Source organism: Acomys minous (assembly GCF_964271855.1).
Source record: "Acomys minous genome assembly, chromosome: 18".
Taxonomy (NCBI): Eukaryota; Metazoa; Chordata; class Mammalia; order Rodentia; family Muridae; genus Acomys; species Acomys minous.
The window spans coordinates 50,451,468-50,474,680 of NC_140501.1; the positions used below are offsets into that span (position 1 = coordinate 50,451,468).

General features: G+C 40.6%; 1 long non-coding RNA gene across 2 annotated transcripts in view; it reads left to right on the forward strand.

Annotated features, from left to right (window-relative positions):
• Positions 1 to 23,213, forward strand: part of LOC311589219 — a 109,031-nt gene that overhangs the window by 76,787 nt on the left and 9,031 nt on the right. The window contains exons 1-3 of one of the 2 annotated variants that reach the window (XR_014776455.1): positions 17,503 to 17,666; positions 20,874 to 20,954; positions 21,980 to 22,075. This is a non-coding gene — a long non-coding RNA (uncharacterized lncRNA). Of the gene's footprint in view, positions 1 to 17,502; positions 17,667 to 20,873; positions 20,955 to 21,979; positions 22,076 to 23,213 lie in introns of those variants that run through there. The other variant, XR_014776453.1, reaches the window with a different exon arrangement.

Sequence of the window (23,213 nt, forward strand, 5' to 3'; positions counted from 1 at the left end):
CTGAGGTATTTGCTTAATCTGTATATGTCTGTATTTAGTTTATTATGTGCTTATGTATGTGTATATGTGTTTATAGATGCATTTGCTTAATTTATGAATATATTTAGTACATGTGTGCATATATGCATGTATATATGTATGTATTTATGTGTATATTTAATGAATGTATGTTTGTAGGTTATATATGTATTTAGTATATATATGCATGCATTTAGTTTATGTTCACATATATATATGTACTTATATTTATATGTATATATTATATATGTATGTATTATCTTATGTATACATGTATTTAGTTTAAATTAATATATGTATGCATCTGGCTTATATAAGTATTTAATTTATGGATATATGCCTTTCATGTAAATATTTATCTCTCTCTATATTTGTTTGAGGTTCTAAAGATTTACACTGAGGCCCTGTGCATGCTATTCATGGGCCAGACCACTGAAATACACCCCTAGCCTAAGTATTTAGTTTTAAACTAGAACACTGTGGTCCTCTCCATGGACCACTCTTACTGGCTATAGCACTTCTCCTGCTACAACATTTATATGTCTACAGAGATGGGCCAGTGTTCCTGGGAAGCACATACTTATAAACTGACATCATCATTTTCCATTTAGATAAAACATTTCCTGCCAAACACGTGGACAAAGAATTAGTAGGAAACATGATTTTCAAAAGCAGTAGAAAGTTTGAGTGATGCCCCAGCCAGTGACATGCTTACTGTGCTAGTTTGATCTTAGCACCCCAAAAAGGATTGTTACAGCAGTCAATATTTGTTAACTGGAACTGTTTAACTATTTGTTAACTAGTGTTAAACACTAATTAGGGGCTTAAAGAGTTCTGAAGCTGACCAAACCAAATAACCCAATTGAGAAATGGGGCTCAGAACTAAAGAGAGAATTCTCAACAGAGGAATATCAAATGGCTGAGAAACACTTAAAGAAATGCTCAACGTCTTTAATTATCAGAGAAATGCAAATCAAAACAACTCTGAGATTCCATCTTACACCCATCAGAATGGCTAAGATCAAAAATTCAACTGACACCAGATGCTGACGAGGATGTAGAGAGAGAAGAACACTCCTTCATTGCTGGTGGGAATGCAAACTAGTACAACCATTTTGGAAATCTATGTGGCGCTATCTCAGAAAACTGGGAGTAAGGCTTCCTCAAGACCCAGCTATTCCATTCCTTGGAATATACTCAGAAGATGCTCCAGCACACAAGAACATTTGCTCAACCGTGTTCGTAGCAGCCTTATTCATAATAGCCAGAACCTGGAAACAGCCTAAGTGTCCCTCAATAGAAGAATGGATAAAGAAATTGTGGTACATTTACACTATGGAATACTACTCAGCTATTAAAAACAAGGAATTCCCAAATTTTGTGGACAAATGGATTGAGCTAGAAATGATCATAATGAGTGAGTTAACCCAGAAGCAGAAAGACTCAAATGGTATATACTCACTTATATCTGGACACTAGCCCAAGGGGCATTTCCCATGAAAATCTTCACTTACCAGGAAAATGGGACAGAGGGGAAGATTTTCTATTGGGACCTAGGTGAGAGAAGCAAGGGAGAATGGGGAAATAGGGTCCTGAAAACCTACAAGTAGAACATTATGATGGGCAGATCTGGGCCCAGGGGTCCTGCTCAAACTATGGCACCGGCCAAGGACAATACATGCAGTAAACTTGAACCCCTACCCTGATCTAGCCAATGGGCAGGACATTCTCCACCGTTGAGTGGAGAGTGGGTACTGACTTTCACACAAACTATATGCCCCATATTTGACCACATCCCTTAGATGGGGAAGCCTGGTGGCACTCAGAGGAAGGACAGCAGGCTACCAAGAAGAGACTTGATACCCTATGAGCATATAAAGGGGGAGTAAGTCCCCCTCAGTCACAGTCATAGGGGAAGGGAGTAAGGGGAAACTGGGAGTGAAAGAGCAATGGGAGGATACAAGGGATGGGATAACAATTTAGATGTAATACGAGTAAATTAATAAAATATATTTTAAAAAGTCCTGAAGCTGGTGTTGTGGATGTCACTAGTTGACTTAGGGATTGATACTGCTATGAATTTACAGATCTATTAGCTCACATGTTCTAGAGTTGTTTTATATACTTGAGCAGCTTGGAAAATTGAAACACCTTCTGAAATAGATAACAGCAGATGTCATATTCACTACTTTTCATTGAAGGTAAGAGAACATGAAAGTCACAATGATCACAGCCCAAGGTGCACACTGAGAAACATCATACCATCGTTAGAACTAGGGACATCCTTGTGCCCCAGGAAAGTGCGTTCTCCAGCCATCAGGTTCTGTTTTCAAGGTTATTCTATCCTTTGAATTATTACCTATACACACTAGAGTTTTTATTCAAGGTGGAAACATTTTTTGCACGCATTTTTAAAAACCATGCTTTATGTGTGTGTGTGTGTGTGTGTGTGTGTGTGTGTGTGTGTGTGTGTGTGTGTGCGCGTGCATATGCATGGGAAGGGAGTTATTCTTGAGGAATTGTTCATGTTACTTTCTTACACAGCCTCCCACAGGGACCTGGGACTGGCTGGCAAGACTTGGGGCTTGGCTTCTCCATCATGCCGCCATACCTGGATTTGGGATGCTAAGATCAAACTTGTACAGTAAGCACTTCATTGACTGAGGTGTCTTTCAAGCCTTCTACAGTTTTTTTTTAAAATGATGTTTCCTCCTCATTCTTTGTTGACATGTTTGGGAGGAAGTTTCTTATCTAACTGGAAAAACGATGATGTGAATTTATAAGCCGACGTGTAGGGTGAGGGAGGAGGTGTTCGGTAGGTGACGACAGGTGTGTGAGGGATGTAAAGTTGTGAGCAGGTGTGGGAGCCAGTGTGGTGGAGCAAGATGCTGTCAGCCTGAATCACATTTCCTCCCACAGGGTAATTTAGTGTGGGATATTTGACCCAGCAGGAAATGCAGAGCACATGGTGTTGGGACAGATGGAACCCCTGAAGAAACCTTACACTTGGACAGAGCTGTGGATCTGACAGCTTCATTTGCTTTGCTACCTGGAATGGTGAATATTCTCTCTCTCTCTCTCTCTCTCTCTCTCTCTCTCTCTCTCTCTCTCTCTCTCTCTCTCTCTCTGTACGTGTGTGTGTGTGTATGCATGCATGTATGTGTCTCTGTGTGTGTCTGTGTGTATGTGAGCTCACATGTGTGTGTTTCTAATTGTACACCAAACCTCCAGATGGAAGGAATGGCATGTTGCCATATTTCATTCTGCAATCTCTGGCATGGTGCTATGAACAATGTATGTGTTTAAAACCCATTGTTACTGGATTGATCCCTGGTGCTTCTTGTGGTCACAAAGCATAGTTTGTTACTCTACAAGCTTCAGCTAAATTAAAAAAAAATTAGGAGCTCCAAAAAGTAACCCATTAAAAGTCACTGCAGTCTTAAAATCCTGTCATGGGGATCTTCAGATAGACTCGTGTGTGTGTGTGTGTGTGTGTGTGTGTGTGTGTGTGTGTGTGTGTGTGTGTGTGATCAAAACATAACAAAAAATTAGAATAAATGTTTTAGAAAGTTTGTCCAAACTGGGAAGTCTCAAAAAGAGTTTGCTTATCTTGAAGTAACTATATTATAAACCTGATCTCTTCCCTTAAAGAGTTACCTTGTAGTCTGTCTCACCACAGGCTTCTGAATGGATCATTGCTGGCAGTAGAACTCACTATCAGAAGGATTAAAATGCAAGTGCAGCATATAAAGAGAGACACTGTAGCCAACTGCAGAAACAGTCTCAGATTCTTCCTCTTCAGCATCCTTTGCTGTTGACTTATAGCTTTTCTTTTTATGTTCGGATCTCCATTCTCCACTCTTTAAGCCTAAGGGCTTTAATCTCACCTGTGGGACATGAACTAATGTGATACAATCAAAGCCTTGAAATGGCTTTTTCATTGAGCCTTTGCCCTTTCCTTACTCTATAGCAGTGGTTCTCAGCTTCCTAACACTGCCACCCTTCAACATGTTGTGGTTGCCTGCAACCATAAAACTATCTTCATTGCTATTTCATTACTCCAATTTTGCCCCTGCTATGGATTGTAGTGCAAATATGCGTGTTTTCTGATGGTCTTGGGTAAACCCTGTGAATGGGTTTGTCAGCCCCAAAGGGGTCACAACCTACATGTTGAGAAGGGCTGCTCCATAGTCAGTCTCAAGTTGCCATGTGAACAGGCTGAAGCTCATTGACTACATGAGAACCAGATAGCCCAGTGCCTCTGTTGAGCCAGTCGGTAGCCAGGCAAGCCCAGAAAGACAGCCATCTTAGCTTATGGGTGCCTGACAGACACCTAAGTAAAAGCAAAAGATGCTCTCACTAAATCCAACTCAGACTAACACACTGTACAGTCATGAGCTAGCTAAACGCTTGATGTTTTAGACACTAAGCATTGGCATGATTACACAATAAAAGGCAACTAAAAGAACATTCAATCAAAGTTCTAGAATAGGCAAATATATTGAATAAATGAATTAAATATGTAGGTATTTATTTATTCAGTCTTCCCATTCCACAACAAAAGAAAGTGAAATCAGAGTGGTTAAATAACTTGGCTAACATGAGCAAGATATGTCAAATACTATAAGAGGTCAGAGGGAATAAACTAATATTTCATGTAAAATAACTTCATCTTCCTTTTCAAAATTTAAATTTATTTTAAAAATAAATTTAATAAATACATTTAAGAAATAAATTTATTTTTAAAAAATTGATTCACTTTACATCCCAATCATAGGCCCTCCCTCCCTTCTCCCCCTCCATCCCCTCCTCTTGTCCTCAGAGAGCCTATCAAGTATGACTAAGATTGCCTGCATCCTCTTCCTTTGTGGCGTGGTAAAGCACCTTGCCAGAGGGAAGTAATCAAAGTGCAGGCATCAGAGTCCATAGCGAGGACAGTCCCTGCTCCCCTTAACAGGAAACCCATATGGAGACTGAGGTACCTATTGGCTACATCTGAGTGGGTGGGGGCTGGGTCTTCTCCATGTATGATCCTTGGTTGATGCATCAATCTCCTCAATCTCCCTTGAGCTAGAGTTGTTACCTCTGCTGTTCTTGTGGTGCTCCTGTCCTTTCCAGGTCCTTCTATCTCTCCACTCATCCACAGGACTCCCTGGGCTCTGCCCAAAGTTTGGCTGTGAGTCTCAATTTCTACTTGATCCCCTGAAGCTTCTTATATTCCTATAATCGACTGAAAATAGGGTGTATGGGTTGCTGAGAAAGGTCAGTAAGTAAAGATACTCACTGCCAAGCCTGATGACCTTAATATAGTTTCTGGGACCCACATGATAGGAGAGCAATGATTCCAACAAGTTGTCCTCTCATCTCTACATGTGTCATGCATGCAAATACACACACACACACACACACACACACACACACACACACACCATGCTAAATTTACACATAGACAACAAATGTATATATACATACATGCAAACAATAAATGTATGCACAAACAATAAATATACACAATCAACTTTCTAAAGAAAACAGAGATTATATTTCCATTACTTACTACTTTCTACATCAATAGGATCTAGAAAAGTATTTTATGTATTTTCTTACTTTTGCTTACAAATTACTTATTTTTGATCACTAGTTTAAGGCTACAGCACACAGTAACATGGCAGAAAGGCTATCATGGACAGTTAACCTTTTGTTCCCTTTGCTCGGATATCCAGGCCTCCTTGGAGGCATGTGTTATAGAACATACCTGGAAGTTTCTGTGTGCTTGTTTTGTCGTGTGCACGTTCAGAGAAGTTTTACGTGTTTGGTAGAGATGATGGTAAGTAGCCCACAGGGCTTGCTTCCAAAAGTCAGAGAAGAGAAGCGGAGGAGACAGAGGACAACACACATCCCATTCCATGCCTCCCTTCCAGCCTTCTGCTTTACCACCTACAATGCCACATTTATTTATTCATTTATTTTTGAGATAACATCAGGTAGAAGATAGTCAAAGCTAATCAAAATCCTCAAAGTGATGCCTTTTAGCAGATTGATGTCCATATCTGCCCTAGTCAAATAAAAAGAAAACAAGACAAATGTGAAATTGTGGGGGGTCTCTCTGGAGAGTAGCCAAGATCCACATTATTGAACGTTTTTCCTGGACCAGAAACAATGGAAATGGGTCTCCTAAGCGCAGGATTCTGAGCGGTTTCTTTGGTTTGATACCCCGTAGAGAGCTGTGCAAAGAGACAGGAAACAACAAAGAAAGAAGGTTGAGATCCGAGAACAAGTTGGGGGTGGTAAAGGATGTGTGTCTGCAGCAGTTGAACTTGTGGCTCAACACTAAGATGATGAAGTGTGAAAGGGGCGGTTGGAAGAAGGCTATCACTCCAGGGAGGTGCAGTACATTTCTGCAGAAGCAGCGAGGCAGAAGCCAGACTGCTGGAATTAAGAAATCAAGGGAACAGAGAAGATGGACCTGCCTAGAAACTAAAGGCCATGAGTGAACACCATGTGTGCAAAGTGGTTTTTAATCTGTAAGAGAGAGAAAAATGGGTAGCAGGAGAGGAGAGATGAAAACATTGAAAAATTGATGATTTTGAATAGCTTTAGTGTGTGTGTGTGTGTGTGTGTGTGTGTGTGTGTGTGTGTGTGTGTCTGCATATGCCCAAGGAGGGCAGAAGAGAACTCTGGATGAAGTTAATGGTGACTGTAAGTTGCTCGATATGGGTGCTGGGACTGAACTGGAGTCCTCTGGAAGAGCAACACCTACTCTTTGTTTATTGAACCATCTCTCAAATTATCACTTCCAGAAGCTCACAAAGAACCTCATTTCTAAAAACAGACTTTACATTGGCTATTTTCCTTCTGTTCTGGAGTGATGAAAAAAAATTTCCAAATCATAAGGTGTGTCTGATCAAACACACCATTCCTACTCCATCCAGCTTTTCTTTGTGCAGCTTCCACTGGGGACCGAGTTTGGTCTGTCACCGTCCACTACCACATTTTTGCATAGTGAGGGATTCTTGGGTCCCGCTTGTATTTCCACATGGACCACTGAGGATGATGCTTCATGGCGGTAGAGCTGGGCTCCTCTCTGAAAGCATCTATGGAGAGCAAGTCCTTGTCATCATCTCCTCATGTCCACCCCTCCTGGTCTTTCTCTTTTGTCTTGTATTGAGATTCTGAAGTCCTCACAGGGTTCAACCTGCAGCACAGCGTGTGAAATCTCTCCCAAGCAGAAGACTTTAAGAAGGAGTCAGAAGACCCTAGCCATGCCTGGAATGTGGGGTGTGGTGGGGGGAGGGTGGGTGGTCTGCTTTCTACTCTCTTCACACCCTTCTCCAAGGTTTTGATATGTCTTGCTTCATTTACCCCCACAGAGTACTTGATGATCCTTTTTAAGTATTTTTTTTTGTTGTTGTTATCAGTATAATTGAAATTGTAAGAAACTCTATACAAAGTACTGTAGTTGTAAGAAGGTGTGAGGAGCTTTGGGAAGAAGATGAGACTGGATCTGACCCTTGACTGAGGACTTCTTAGATAGTGTGGAACCTGAGAAAAGGAGAGGATTCAATGGCACTTTCTAGTCCACCTAGTGCATTGCCACTGTGTCTGCTTTCTCCTAAGATGCATCTTACAGTGGTGACATTTAGTTTCTGTGCAAAGGACTCAAGCACCTTTTGGACAGTGACTCTGCTTATTGGATGCTCTCTCTCCATTGTCACCATCTCACATGGCCCCCTTTTCTGATATAGTGGCCAAAAGTCTATTAATGCTGGGCCTCATCTGTATGTTCTGTCTCTGGCAATGTTGACTTCCCGGACTTAACTTCTTGGACCAACGGGGAGGGGCAAACCAACCATCCAACAGACAGACAAATACTCACGACTCAAATGCAACTCTCTTCACTGAGCATTCATTCCAGCCCCAAGCTTGCCTTCCAGGTCCCTTCCCACGCACTTCCTGTGCCTGCCAGTTTGCTATCTGCATAGCTCAGCCCTGTGTCCACTTTGATAAGAGCTGGAGGGATAATCAACACAGCCTCAACTCTCTGGCTCAGGTTTCCCCTTGTGGCTTCTGCATTCCTGTTGATAATTAGAGGAAGCTTTCTTGCCATGCTGAAGGCTATATAGAATAAGTTAATAAGCAATGAAGCTGCTGGCAGGGAGCCAGAAGCTTGCTGCTGCTGGTGTCCTGCCTGCCCTGTGTTATAGTTACTGAGGGGGAAATTAGAGTCTGCTTGGATCTTTTGAGTTGGTTCACTGGGAGGGTGAACTTGGCACTGCAGGAAAAATTTAAGAACTATAGAGAACACACCCCAAGAGTGCTTATAAAGCTTTGGCTTTTGAATCGTAGGTACTACTTACTGATTCTTCTCCCTGTCTTCCTTTGCATAGCTCCCATTTCAATCCTGAGACTGCTTAATTCTCTGCCATTTTTAGTACCATACAGCTCCATCCCATTTTACTGAGTCAAAATGCTGTGTGTTTTTGACCAGCCAGGTTGTAAGTATATAACCCAAGCATCTGTTTCTTCTCTCCCATTTCAAGCTTTTACCTGGACATAATATTGAAGGCAAGAGCTTGGAGAGAGGGGCTGTGTATTTTTAGGCTACTGTGCATTTGTCTGTTGTGTTAGTGAGAGGTCTCCAGAGACTATATCTATCTTTGTGAGCTCGTAGGTCCAGAAACTTAGACATCTATATCTAATCATCCCTTGGTATCCATGGAGATCCTTTCCAGTATACATAGGACAGTGGAAATTAGAACTCCTGGGTAGTTAGGTTTATATACCCCAAGCTGGCTAATAACATTTTTCTCCACACATAGAAGCAGAGAGCAGTAGGAAGAGGGATGAAGCCAAAAACACCTCATAGTCCACCCATAAGTGATATGCTTTCTCCATCAATGGTGCAACTCCTAAAGGTTCCCTTACCTCCACAAACAGCTGCACCAACAGAGGACCAAGTTTTCATACACATGAACCTATGGGGAACATTTCTCATGCAGTCCACCATAGTTGTATTTGCACACAGTCAGTGAGCATCCTCTGGTATACTCTGTATCTGTTTTAGATCATAAAACAGTGCAACAAAGCAGGTATATACATAATTTTATATGATATTGTTTAGGAAACAATGACAAGAAAAAATGTTCAATTATGGATGAGATGTGTTTCACTGAATATTTGTAAACCCAAGTTGGATAAATCCACTGATACACAGAGATCTCTCCACATTAGTAAATTCACCTAATCTCTGACCAGAAAAGTCATTGAGCTGCATGGGGGTGACATGGGCTTGTCATCCTAACACTTGGAAGGCAGACACAGGCAGATGTCAGTGCCTTTGAGGTCTACAGAGTAAGATCCTTAGCCGAGACTATATAGTAGAGAAGCTTAGCTCAAGTCTCAAGGTCTTAGAACCAGGGATGATGATGAAGAATACTTTTGCTTTTTATTTCATGTTGACTCTCAACTGACCGGGTGGCTTTTTATTACTTAGTGCACTGTTTGCAATGTTAGCATTTTTAAAATGTATTTTATTAATTTATTCATATTACATCTAAATTGTTATCCCATCCCTTGTATCCTCTCATTCCTCCCTCCCTCCCATTTTCTCCTTACTCCCCTCCCCTATGACTGTGACTGAGGGGGACTTCCTCCCCCTATATATGCTCATAGGGTATCAAGTCTCTTCTTGGTAGCCTGCTATCCTTCCTTTGAGTGCCACTAGGCCTCCCCATCCAGGGGATATGGTCAAATATGGGGCACCAGAGTTCATGTGAAAGTCAGACCCCACTCTCTACTCAACTGTGGAGAATGTCCTGTCCATTGGCTAGATCTGGGTAGGGTTTCAAAGTTTACTGCACGTATTGTCCTAGGTTGGTGCCATGGTTTGAGCAGGACCCCTGGGCCCAGATCTGCCCATCATAATGTTCTTCTTGAGGGTTCTAGGACCCTCTGGATTCTTCTATTTCCCCATTCTCCCATGCTTCTCTCACCTAAAGTCCCAATAGAATGTCCTCCCCTCTGTCCCACGAATGTTAGTATTTTTACAATGCATTCACAGCCACACTTAGAAGCAGTGCCTTCAGCAGCCTGAGTTTCCCTTGATGTAATCACACTGACATCTAAAATTACCCACTACATCTATGTTCCCTTTACAAGACCGTGGCCCATTTTCTGGGTCTTCAAAGCTTTGCAGTGGCATTAGGCTCCGTCACAACCAAAGAAACTTTGATGAAGTGTTTGGGCTTGGAGGGGTAAGGAGGAGGTAAAGTTATTTTGATTGGTTGCAAATGGCCTGGTGGAATTCAGACTGCTTCTGGAACAAAGGAAAAAAAATGATTGTGGCCACTGTTCAGGTCATTTGTGTTAAAAAAATAAAATAGTTGCCCTCTGACAGAAAAGAAAGTAACATTTGATTGTGGATGGGCCAAGATGTCTATTTCAATAAATGTTCAAGACATATCCTTGCTTTTATGAGCTTCCCACACTGTTTTACACACTAACAGAGGCACAATAATACTGTACTAGAAGGACAGTTCCAGAAGCAACCCATGGCAACCATTCTGAGCCCTCACAGCCTCAGGTCCCCTGACATCTACATACATGTGGGGAGCCATGCTAAATTCTGCCATGTTAGAAATCCCTTGCTTAGGCTGCATGCTGTGACCTTCAAGTTGCTGACCCTTGCTGAAGGAGGTCTCATGTTCTAGGCTATCTTTAGGTTATTTACCTTTGAAAGAAATAGGGAAGTTCTTGCAGGGAACCACTCAGAAGATTAAGGAGGTTGCTATAGGGAGCCATTCAGGTTAATGTATTCTTGCCTGGGGGCTAGGGAGAGTGGGATTAGAATAGATCCTATTGACCTTGCTATATAAAGTCTTACTCATCCACGTTAAAGAGAGTCTTGATCAGAGACTTCCAGACTTGACTCATTATTTCTTACGTCTTTGTACCCCACCTTCAATCTCCACTCCCTTTTTCAGGTGAACACTGGTTCGATTTGTCCTGTGGGCCGGGACATAGCACATATGGTATTAGCAAAATTATCTCTTTCATCCCTAACTGTTCCTCCAATTCTGGAGTTTACTTGGTAGTTGTCTGCAGCACATCCCTGGCTTCTGTCCTTGATACTGAGTTTCTGGTTTCACACCTTTCTCTCCCTCTCTGTTTAAGATTGACTTTAATACTACATTTGAAACCTTACCAGTTGCATTTTTTCCTTCCTAGATCCTGATGTACCATTATTGGTCACATATACTGTCCCAGCATCATTCTTAGTGGACATGGAATTCTTCCTTGTTATTCTGCTCTAAATTGGCTCCTGACTTCAACATCACTTAAGGTCATTCACTCTGAAATTTGACTGAAGGGCAAGTGATGAAGCAGCTGCCACCACACAGCTATTTGCTGACTCACCCTAGGATTCCCAATGATATAATTACAATACCTACCATTACAATTAATTAACTTCATTCTAGATCAGGGTTGCCATGATGTGCACTGTTCCCATAAAATATAACATGCATGGCACCTTCTGAGTTATGCTGTTGTGAAAACTTGAATTAAAAATTTGGGCTTGTAGATTAATCCCTCCTTCCAGTCTAACATGCAAAACTATATTTGAGAAAACTCTGAAAATACTGGCACATTTGGTCATTGCAGGAATTTCAAGAAATCTATTACTGTCTCTGGGTCTATATTCTGTGTCTATATTCTAGGCATAGTAGGAAGAGCCATCTTTGATCTGGCCATGCAAAATATTCTGAAAACTTAAAGCAAATTATTTGTGCCTGTGTACTTTCTTCCATGTCATTATCCCTAGTTTTCCCCACCATTTTTTCAACTCTTGCTATTTCCTACTACTTATGGTCTCTGCTCTATTCTGGGTTAGTCAGTTCCTATCCTAATATACACTGTACACAGTTTCCTCTTCTTTTGTATAAAACTTTACTATCTAGGCTGGCTTAGCTTATTGAATTTCTTTGCTGTTAGTTTTTGGCAAGTTCACTTAGTGGCTACAGTCTCTCATGTACCCTCTGGGATTCTTTCATTATTGGAAAACTGGGATATAGATGACCTATGGTCATCAGGAAGACTAGAGTTTGAGCACGTCAAGTGTTTGTCCTTTCTGCATTATTAGGGTGATTTTTGGGACTTACTTCCCTTTTTGTTTATTCATTGTTACTAAAAGCAAGTAGGGTATAGCAGTCTCAGTTGTCTGACTCACCAGTGAGCGTGCTGGACATGGTATTTAAGCACCTCTGTAGAGGAGACTATCAGCAAAGTTCTATGCTAGAGCAATAGTAGCAAGCAAGAAGAACTGGGCCTGATGCTTTTTGAAGGGAGCCAGATATTTCACAATCAATCACAAATGATTTCACTATAGTTCCTTTGAAGTGTCTTGAGAGAGAAATCTAATAGTCTTTGAGAGATAATCAAAGGGAAAGCAGCTGACTTTGAGGGGAACAGAAGACTTAGTTGAACTGGGGTGAGGTTTGTATACAGAATGAGAGAGAATTCATCAACAAGGCGAATTGACAGTGATGATGGAGTTGAGAAATGAGGAGGAGCTGTCATTAAATCTCTAGGTAGAGGGCAAGGATTGTAAAGATTCAAGGTAGGGATAGAAATTCCATATCAAAGGAGCTGAAAGTAGATTAGAGTGACAAGAGCTTGGAGATGCAGCTTCAGAGATCAACAGAGGTCAGATTTCATGTAGTCTTCTGAAGGGTGTAGAAGTTGTTGCATGGGGAATGGGCTGGAAAGGTGGAAAGATTGGCTCCAGGGATCACTGTTAAGAAGTATGACAGAGCTCAGCCGTCAATCACAACAAATTGGCCAGGATGGCTGCAGATGAGACAGCTTGGTTTTTACGTAATGACAGATCAGATGCAGAGAAGAAGAACTAATAGTGGATAAGTTGAAAAGGTTGAATAGCAGAGACTCAAGCACAAGTCTGGAAAAACTAGTTTGCAGAAACGGAGGGACAATGCCATTTTCTCAACTACACAACAAATTGGAAATCTTGAATTCAAGTTAGGAAGCTAATTGTAGATTCTTGAGAGACATTTAAGCATGACTGCAGTCATGTACACAACCCTAGAAACCTGAAAAGAGGTGTGGGAGACAGATACGAGTTTTAGGATTACTGTAATATGTGACAGAATAGAGGGGAGAAGATGAAGGGAAGCTAGGAAAGCACATGGGATGTATTAGTTACATATCTGCTGCTGTGATAAAACATCATGACCAAGTCAACTTATAGAAGGAGGAGTTTATTTGGGCTTATGATTCCGGAGAGTCAAGAGTGCATTGTGGCAGGAAGACATGGCAGCAGGTAGGCATGGAAGCAGGAGAAGGAAGGTGGGAGCTCACATCTTCAAATACAAGCACGGAGCTCAGAGTACAAGCTGGAAGTGCTTTGAGGCTTCAAACTCCTAGAGTCCACTTCCAGTGATGGACTTTATGCACCAAAGCCACACCCCCTAAACCTCCCAAAACAGAACCATCAGTTGTGGACCAAATGTCCTAATACCAGAGGCTATGGATGGTATTCTCATTCAAATCATCACAGAAAAATACCACATTTCAACACTAGGAGAAACGATATTTAAAAATGAGCCTTTATCATGAGTAGAAGAAAACTGAAGGGCAGGAGGAAAGGCAGGAGAGTGTAATGTATTGGAAAACAAAAAAGAGTGTTACAAAAAAGGGTGTTATGATCAAGTTGCCAATACTCCTATACAGTTGGTGTGCTTTAGGTACTTTCTATGCTATCACAAAATGCTATCATCTGAAAATATGGGATTTTACAGAAAGCTACTTTATTCAGGTTTTTGAACGCATGGTCCTACATTATGTCTTTATTAAGAAACGTTACACTGATGTAAGGCAAGAACTGCTTCCATGTTGTTCTATTGCACAGAATGACCCTTGGTCAGGATCCACAATGATGGATCCTACTTGCTCTGCTCTGGTGTCCTCCAAATGCTTCTACATTCATATTGTCTGAGGGAAAACACATCTTTAGTCTCAAGGACTTAAAACATACTCAACAAAATATGACTGTGTCCTTTCTCAGTTCTGTCTTCATTGCAGAACAGTGCTCTTGGGTAATAACTATGAACAAAAATTGCCTGAGAGATCAAGCAAAGCTTAGTGTAGATATTGAAGTTTGAGTCTGGTTTGAAAGATTGGCTCACACCTCCATGTTAAGAGAGATCCCTCTGTTAAAGGGTAGGAATTGTCTAAAAGTGGGGAGAGAGATATATGTGGAATATATTTAGGAGATTTCATTAATTGAAAAGTGTGGTGCTTGACTGTTTTTCAAAAGAACTGTCATATTTCAAGATCTTTAAAAATTATATTTTATTTTACCTGAAACTATACATTTATGTGGATACAGTATGATATTTTAAGTCCCTTATAAACAGAATGTAATAATCAAACTAGGATAATTAGCACCTTGACTACCTCAAACATTTAGCTTTGTGTTGAGAAAATGAAAAAAAAAATCCCCTCATCGTCCATCTATCTTAAAGTACAAAGTAAGTCACTAAATATAGTCATCCGGGACTAGAGCTTTATTCTCCTATACAGCTGCAGCTTTGAACCCCATAACTGGGAGCTTCCTATCCCTTCCCCAGGCTCTTCCCAGTTTTTAGTAGCCTCTGCTCCACTCTCCACTTTTGTGAGGTCAAGTGTCTCTTCTTCCATCCATGAGTGAGAGACTACATAGTGTCATTCTGTGCCTGGCTTGCAGATCCCAAACTCTAACACAGAACCTTTAAATACTTTGAGAGCTAGCTTTTTACACATTTTTGAGCTCCTTAAATCTGATGAAATATTTTCTTTTCCATTTTACTTGGTTTATATTTGGCTTTGTTGTTATTCTTCTTCATCTTTTTTTTTTTTTTTAAATCGAAGGTTGGCTGACTTTGACAATCAAGCCCCGGAGGAGGTTTCCTCTGATGTGATCCAGTTACACCCACATCTCCTTTCACTTTTATCTCCACCCCACACAAAGAGATCATAGTGTGTGGTTTCCCTAATGAATTACAGATAACACGTTTGGTGATGACTGGGAATCCAGGTGACTAGCTGTTTGAAGCATCTTAGCCCTTTGATTACACCATTTCTTTACTCATTCAAAAATGATAGGCTACAAAAGAGGGAAGCGTGATAGCGCATATACCCCGTCCCTTGATGCACCTGGGAGAATTGTGCCAGAACCCCCATGGAATCTGAAATCCACGGATGCTTAAGTCCCTTAAGTAACATGGGTCGGCATTGGAATATGACAGTGACTGTTGTGAAGATGAACAGTCTGAGATAGCCTTGCATGCTGCTCAGTGTAACTGCCCCCCCTCACTGCCTAACTGTGCAGTGCACAGCCTGTGCTGTATATCAGTTCTGTTTGCAAATTTTGTGGGCAGGTGGAGGTGATTGATGCTTTGACTGTCATCTTCTGGTATAAGCTGCTTCTGGTGGCTTCAGTTAATCCTATTGCCTAACTTTGTATGACATGTCTGAATAAAGAACTTAGAGTTGAAGTCAACGTTCTCCGAGCATTTGGGAGGGTTTGTTCTATTAGCTTCTAGCTAAAACCTCTAGTATCTCATAACTAGGCAGCACCACAGTCTGGAGGGCTGTTGTGTTGACTTTTGAATCTTTGAGTACGATTTGTTTTACATTATACTCTTTTAGACTGCTACTGGATCTCTTCCTTTGCCTCTAATGATATAGAACTTTCTGGATCCTGGGTTATCCTCTCCTATCTACTTCTTTATTTTGGTGAAGGAAGAACCTTGCTCAGAGCCTTGATAGGTCACTTTCCTGGCATGGCACTTGCCACCAAATGTCTTCATTTTAGTTTTCATGCGCTAGTTTGTCTGGCTATAGAATTCTCCCTAAATAGTAATTTTTTTCCCCAGAATTTAAAAATACTTGGCTCACAGCTTTCAGAGTTGCTATGGACAAGGCTGTTATTTTGATTTTTACCCTTATCTGTGATTTCTATTTTCTTTTTACCTTGGAGGTTCTGAAGTGTTATAGTGATATATCAAAACTAATATTTTACAGAATAGTTGTTATTTTAGACATTAGGGGGGGTATTTGTTTTGGAAACTCATGATTTGTAGTTTAGGGAAATATTTTGTATTTATAATAAATTACTTCTCTTTCTAGCTATCTATTAATTTAAAAACATTTTATTTATATATCTGCTATCATCTATCTATCTATCATCTATCTATCTATCTATCTATCTATCTATCTATGTCTATTTAATCTATCTATTTATGTGTATGTGCATATGGGGGTGTGCATACGCATGTGCACGTGCTTATGTGTGCCATAAAACACATTTGGAGGTCACATGGGAGAATACATGCCAGGAGTTGTCTCTTCCCATCATGTGGGTCTCAGGACTAGACCTTGGGCAGTCAGACTTGGTGGCAAGTGCCTTTATCTGCTGAGCAACCTCACCAGTCTGATACCCATTTTCTGGGGGTGGGGAGAGAATCATTCAATAGGCTAATATTATTCTTCAAATTTTACTTCTTAAGTCTCAAGTGGCTTTAACTATGGGTCTTCTTTACTCTGCAAAATGTTTTATCTTCTCATTTAGCTTCCTTATATGGAGTATTTTATTGTGCTCTCGTATTTTTAATTTCTAAGAACTTTCCTTGTTCCTGGAATGTTCTTTTATAAAAATAGTATCATGTTCCGTTTCATGGATTTAGTATCTTTTCTTATCTCTGTGAGGACTTGGATGATAAGTACATTTTTCCCCCCTTGAATTATCTGATTTACTTCAGGAGCTTTTCTTGTTTGTTTTGGTTTCCATTCACTTTCCAGAAGTTCTCCAATAATGGACAACCTCTGGCAGCAATTAATGTTTGAGAGTGCAACCCCGAAGGGAAATAGTATATAAAGATGCTTAACTGGCGAGTTCACTCCCAAGTAACTACACAGGGCTGTTGCATCGGACTGTTAGTTATTCAGGAATCTTTAAAAAAATTTTTTTTATTAATTTATTCTTGTTACATCTCAATGGTTATCCCATCTCTTGTATCCTCCCATTCTTCCCTCCCTCCCATTTTCCCCTTATTCCCCTCCCCTATGACTGTTCCTGAGGGGGATTACCTCCCCCTGTATATGCTCATAGGGTATCAAGTCTCTTCATGGTAACCTGCTATCCTTCCTCTGAGTGCCACCAGGTCTCCCCCTCCAGGGGACATGGTCAAATATGAGGCACCAGAGTTCGTGTGAAAGTCATACCCCACTCTCCACTCAACTGTGGAGAATGTTCTGTCCATTGGCTAGATCTGGGTAGGGGTTTAAAGTTTACCGCCTGTATTGTCCTTGGCTGGTGCCTTAGTTTGAGCGGGACCCCTGGGCCCAAATCTGCCTATCATAATGTTCTACTTGTAGGTTTCTAGGATCCTCTGGATCCTTCTACTTTGCTATTCTCCCATGCTGCAGGATTGCTGGTATTCAAGCAACTGGTGAAAGGATGGAGCTGGGGATCTCACTGTTCATCTTGTACACTTTCCTGCAACCTGTCACTGGACCTTCAACAATGGGCGTTTCTCTAAGGCATCCTCCCAAAATACCCAGGGCACATTCAGTCTTCTCATAGACGGTAGGTTGGCAGATGATATTTTTCTACTTTTCATGGTAGTTATAAGAATTCAAGGGCTTAGGGAACCCAAAAAAAGAGGATGCAGAAACAGTGTAAGAGTCAGATGGGGTGGAGGACCAAGAAAATAGGGCCCTCTGAATTAGCATGCTCAAAGCTCATATGAACTCACAGAAACGGAGGCAGCAACTACAGGGCCTGCCCAGGTCTGTACTAGATCTCCTGTGTGTATATTATGGCTTTCAGTTTAGTGCCTGTATGGGCGGGTCTCCTGACTGTGTGAATGAGAGGGTCTCTGATTCTTATGTCTTCTCTTGGGCTCTTTTTTTTTCTTTCTCCAATTCTTATGTGTTAGTTTCTGTTTTATGTTATTGCATTTTCCTTATTATATCTTCTTTGTTTTTTGAGACAGGGTTTCTCTGTGTTGCCCTGGCTATCCTGGAACTCTCTTTGTAGACCAGGATGGCCTCAAAATCAGAGACTGCCTGCCTCTGCCTCCCAAGGGCTGGGATTAAAGGTGTGCGCCACCACGTCCGGCTCTTTGTTGGTTTTTTAAAAGTGGAGTTTGGACATAAGAACATAGGAAGAGGGCCATGTGGTAACAGAAGCAGGGACTTGATATCATACCTCAGGGAATACCAAGGATCTTTGATTATTCAGAAGCCGGGACAGACAGGGGAAGAGTCTCTCCTGGGGCTTCTAGAGAGAAAATGGCCTGTCTGGCATCCTGATTTTTGACTTTCAACTTTTATAAATGAGAGGGAATGGCTGAAGAGATGGTTCTGGGGTTAAGAATACTGGCTACTCTTCCAGAGGAGCCAGGTGCAAGTCCCAGCACACAAATGGTAACTCACAACCATATGTAATTACAGTCCCAGGAAATTTGACACCCTATTCTGGCCTCCTCAGGCACTATATGCACTTTGTGCACAGACATACATGCTGACAAAACACCCACATACATAAAAAAATAAGTTAAAATAAATTTTAAGAAAGAAAGAATACATTTCTGCTATATTAAGCAAAATGAAAGAAGAAAAAAAGAAAGCACACCAAAACAAAAACAAACAAACAACCCCCCCCAAAAAACAAAAAACAAAAACAAAAAACCAAACAACCCCCAAAACAACAAAACAAAACAAAACAAAAGACAAAAAGTCATAAAACTCAAGGAGATAGAAATCTTGCATTTTTCCTAATAAGTATATATTTAATCATTAATACAAATTTATTGCAAACATTTGACTTTGATACCCATTACACTATAAGTAGCCCTAAAAGGAATTTAAAAAATGAGTAAATATTGAATTAAAATATTGGACATCTTTCCATTGGCTAGGAAGAGATATTTTTTGTGACATTGCTTTTTAAAAATTTATTTATTTTTTTAAGTTTTTATTCAAACATATATTACTCAGGTAGCACGATCTCCCTCTACCCTGTCTGATTCTTCTATTTCTTCCTTCCCTTTTCCATTAGTCCATTATTCGTTCTTTCCATTATTCCTATTTTCATTATTTCTACTTTAATCTCAGAGATACATACATGATTTCGTGTATGGGTATAAAGTCTGGGAGACCACAAAGAAGACAAAATATGATAGTTTTCCTTCTGAAACTGTCTTAACTAATATGATTATCTTCATTGAATACTTTTTTTCTACAAATGACATAGCTTTGTTCTCTGTGGCTGAAAAAAAAAAGCACCTCATGGTGTGTATAAACTTTATTTCCTTTATCTATGATCCTGCCATCGGCCCCCTAAGTTGATTCCATAGTTTAGTAGCTGTGAATAGTGCTTTAATGAACATGGTGAGCAAAAGTCTTTATTATGTGTTGACTTGGAATCCTTTGTTGACCTTGCCACTGATAAAGTTAAAAAAGCATTAAGAATTTGATATTTATTTTTAATTTCCCATAAATAACCTGTGTCACGGCACATCATCAGACTCCTGTGACCTTGGCCTTCCCCAGACTTGGCATCACTGCATCCTCCGTGAAGGTGACCATGAAGGCCACTGCTGCTCTCCTGGCTGGAGCAGAGAACGGCTTTGCCTGTAGAGCTGTACAATCCTTATGTCTGCCTTCAGTAGCCTTTTGGGAGTCACCAACAGATCACCTCCTCCCCAAGGCTCTTTTTGGATTGTAGAGCAAACAAACCTGTGTCCTATTGTATGACTGGATGGATCACATGCTATACCATTTACTCTGACCTTGGTCTGAGGAGGCCTGCCGCTAAAAAAATCCCTGAGACCCTCCTAGCCATGCTTGCCCTAGGCTTGCCCCACCTCCCTACAATGCAGCCTTCCCAGTGCCTCACCTTCCCCACTCTTGCTCGCCTCACACTTGGGCTTTGCACTGTAGCAGCTGGCTCACCTTTTCTGTTAGAAATATCATCTCAACATCAATCTATATTTAAAAAATCTTCAAGTCTCTTTATATAATTTTTTTCTAACACCTTTTTCTCACCTTTACTAAATTTCCCCACATTTTTGAATCTCACAGTCTCTTTTTTGCATTATTACATAATTCCTTTGACTAGCCCCATTATTTTGGGGGAATTTGGATTTTTTTTTTTGGTGAATTTTGCACAATATATGATAAACTAATGCTTTCAAGCAAGATATTTTGCTTATGTCAGCATGTTGTTAAAGTTCATATTGCAACTCTCATTAAAATATAACCTTTCCTTTTAATTTTTAAACCAAGCAAAGCAAACATTGAAATTGTATGTATAATATAGGTTATTCATTAATATATATACATATTTTAACCTTTTAGCATATGCATATTTCAGCTTTTTTATGCTTAAAAGGGCATGGACTTTTGATTTATAATAAATTAATATTAATGCTAAGCAAAATTTGTTAACAGTTACTCAAGGAATGGCTAATGAAGATATATCATATTTTGGAAACTAATTTTAATTCAGCTTAATGGTACCCCACCCTAAAAGCAGCCTATGGTTTGATGTTTGAGATGACTTAACTTTAACTTTAAGCTAGCCTTTCTTCTAATGATGCTACCTCTTTACAGTTCCTTTTAGTATAGAATAATATCCCATCTCACAGGACAGGACAGGAATAAGTCATTCACAATGACTCCTTTCCTATTTATGAAGAACTGAACATCGCTATGTCTTAATGTCAGAAATTCTCTTAACATTGTTTGAAGATATCATTATCTGGATCACAGACTATTTCTATCTTCAACAGGACTTAGACTATGATGGGTGACTTGTCCTCAGACTGTGGGAGTCAGGTATGCCGTATGTTGGGAAATAATAGCTGGACCAGGTACAACTATATATAACATTTGAAGTATGTTCTGGGTGTTATGAGTATTGCTAATGATTTTACATTGGTAATTACATTTAATGTAATATGATGATTGACACTGAGTTATTTTTTTTATTTTTTTATTAATTTATTCTTGTTACATCTCAATGGTTATCCCATCCCTTGTATCCTCCCATTCTTCCCTCCCTCCCATTTCCCCCTTATTCCCCTCCCCTATGTCTGTTCCTGAGGGGGATTACCTCCTCCTGTATATGCTCATAGGGTATCAAGTCTCTTCATGGTAACCTGCTATCCTTCCTCTGAGTGCCACCAAGTCTCCCCCTCCAGGGGACATGGTCAAATATGAGGCACCAGAGTTCATGTGAAAGTCATACCCCACTCTCCACTCAACTGTGGAGAATGTTCTGTCCATTGGCTAGATCTGGGTAGGGGTTTAAGGTTTACCGCCTGTATTGTCCTTGGCTGGTACCTTAGTTTGAGCGGGACCCCTGGGCCCAAATCTGCCTATCATACTGTTCTACTTGTAGGTTTCTAGGATTCTCTAGATCCTTCTACTTTGCTATTCGCCCATGCTTCTTTATCCTATTGGGACTCTAGATATTGATAGTTAACTTAGCAGTATCTATGATCACTTTAGAGACAAACCTTTAGGCATATTTGTGAAGGAGTCTCTTGACTGAATTAGTCAAGGTGGAAAACCTCACTCTAAAGATGAACAGCTTTTTCCATTGGGCTGGGGTAATTAACTCAATAAAATAAGGAGGGGTGAACACCAGAATTCCCTCCTCCTCTTTCCCTCCTCCCACCCCCAGCCTTTCCCTCCTCTCTGTTTCCCGAGAGTAGGTGTAATGTGACCAGCTGTCACATACCCCTTCCACCATGGCTTCGCTGCCGCGACAGGCTGTACCCTCAAACTCAGAGTTCAACTAAACCCTTCCTTCTGAACTTTGCCCTTGTTCGGTATTTTGTCATAGCATCGAAAAGAAGTAACGAATATCGCTAGATCATGTTGTTGTTTCTAGTTTACAGGTGAAGAAATTGTTGAAGAGGAGGTAGATTCTTTGTTCCAAAAGCGGTGGCTGGAAAGAGTTGTTCTGGATTTCTGTGCAGCCGCGGAGGTGATACTTGGTCAAAGATATGTACTGATACATCTCATCTTGAGAGTGTCTCCTTGAGGCTCGCAATTACCCATTAGGTATCTCCCTAGGTGATGCTCCCTTAGAGCATTTTATCACCCTTTTCTTATCTCACACTAGGGATTCTGAGAACCGCTAGTCCTCTAAGTGGATTGTGCCATGACAAAATCGTCTGGGCTTTTCTGTAAGGGCAATTTGCATGGATTCCATCCAAAAGCATTTCCTTTCCGAACTAACAGACCGACACCTTTTGTAAAACCCCAGGACCTTCACCTCAGCCCAATCATATTTATTCTTTGTCAACAATTGTTGAGTTCTAGCTCTTGATAAACATGACTAACAGCTGTATACCACCTTTCCTTCTTACCTATACACCAACAAATGGGGTTTTATCTGTAACTATTTTTGATCTCTTTCTCTGTAGTGCTAGAAAGGGAGCCTCAGCTTCAGCATAGTATGTATGTTGGGTACAGTACTATGTACTCACTGATGCTGAGAGAAGGAACACAGGATGCAGGACCTTCTTGTGTCCTTGTCTCTATCATCTCCTTCCGTATTCTCTGTCAGCCAAGGTCCAAGAAGGAAGCAGTTGATACATTAAAAACAATCACCTGAAGAAATTGGCAAAAAGTATGAGTAAAGCTCTGAGTAAAGAAGTAAATAAACATGCTGAGCTGAGCAGCAAGGGTTGGGAGTGGTGACTGTTACTAAGGAGGCAGGTTCAATTCCATTGTCAATATTAACTTGGGAGAAAATGTCCAACGACCGAGCTGGTCTTAGTTGACTCTGAAGGTTGCTGGGAGATGAATCCTCCAGCCTCATCCACTTCTCTCTACTGTCCTGGAAGAACTTCTTTACTGTCCAAACACAGTCGACAGAAACCTCCTTGGTATCATTATACACCATGGAGAACAGATTTTGCACAGAGCTGTGACAGAGAAGGACTCAAAGTGGGTCAATCTAGGGACACACAGGACACGCTCATTGTATGGAATCATGTTTTTCTGGATAGACTTTAATTTTCATTGAAATGTGAATCTTGAAGAAAATCCACCAGTTATCACTATGTGGTCTTTAAATGTTTGGAATGTGTTTGTTTAGAGCAAATTTCAAACAAAAC